This window comes from Nannospalax galili, unplaced genomic scaffold (assembly GCF_000622305.1).
Source record: "Nannospalax galili isolate Female #2095 unplaced genomic scaffold, S.galili_v1.0 scaffold1573, whole genome shotgun sequence".
In the NCBI taxonomy this organism is placed as follows: Eukaryota; Metazoa; Chordata; class Mammalia; order Rodentia; family Spalacidae; genus Nannospalax; species Nannospalax galili.
This window is the reverse complement of record NW_008333122.1, coordinates 49,168-50,360: the sequence shown is the minus strand read 5'-3', so window position 1 is coordinate 50,360 and position 1,193 is coordinate 49,168.

The window sequence follows — 1,193 nt, the reverse complement described above, 5'->3', positions numbered from 1 at the left end:
ACACTGTGAGTTTTAGCCAAGAAACTGGCTACTTTTCTTTGCAGTCTTTTTACCCTAACTGCCTAGCAAATTCCTACCTCATATTCTTATCACACCAACGTCTGAAGGGGCTACCCAAATTGCCAATAGGGAATAGGGACTCAGACCACTCTGGCTTCTTCCATGCTGAACAGGGACGCAGGGTGAGGCAATTGGAGTACCCCTTCAGTGGGTCTATCTAAAAGACTCCCAAATTGCATAACTCTTATCTCTAGGGGGAAAAGAAAGTCCTTGAATCATGAATAGGAGATGTGAAGGAGAAGTAAAGGCAAGAGTAATTAGCATTACAAGTTCTAGACAGGGAACTAGAAAAAAGTCAGAACAGGGCAATTTTCAAATGTTCATACGATGGTCCATTTTTGGCCTTTGGAGTGGAGTATGTTGCTAAGGGCTCCAAGAACATTTTGACTTTTGGCCAAGAAACCAGCTACTTTTCTTTGGGGTCTTTTTACCCTAACTGCCTAGCCAAATCCTACCTCCTATTCTTATCACACCATCCCCTGAAGAAGTTACCCAAATTTCCAATAGGGAATGCAGACCACTCTGGCTTCTTCCATGCTGAACAGGGATGCAGGGTGAGGCAATTGGAGTACCCCTTCAGTGGGTCTATCTAAAAGACTCCCAAATTGCATAACTCTTATCTCTAGGGGGAAAAGAAAGTCCTTGAATCATGAATAGGAGATGTGAAGGAGAAGTAAAGGCAAGAGTAATTAGCATTACAAGTTCTAGACAGGGAACTAGAAAAAAGTCAGAACAGGGCAATTTTCAAATGTTCATATGCAAGTCCATTGGAATTTCTTGACAAGGATTTCCAAAAGTTTTAGCCAAGAAACTGCCTACTTTTCTTTGGGGTCTTTTTACTCTAACTGCCTAGTCAGTTCCTACCTCCTATTCTTATCACACCATCCTCTGAAGAGGTCACCCAAATTGCCAATAGGGAATCAGGACACAGACAGCTCTGGCTTCTGAACAGGGATGCAGGGTGAGGCAATTGGAGTACCGCTTCAGTGGGTCTATCTAAAAGACTCCCAGACTGCATAACTCTTATCTCTAAGGGGGAAAGAAAGTCCTTGAATCTTGACTAGGAGATGTGAAGGAGAAGTCAAGGCAAGAGTAATTAGCATTACAAGTTCTAGACAGGAAACTAGAAAAAA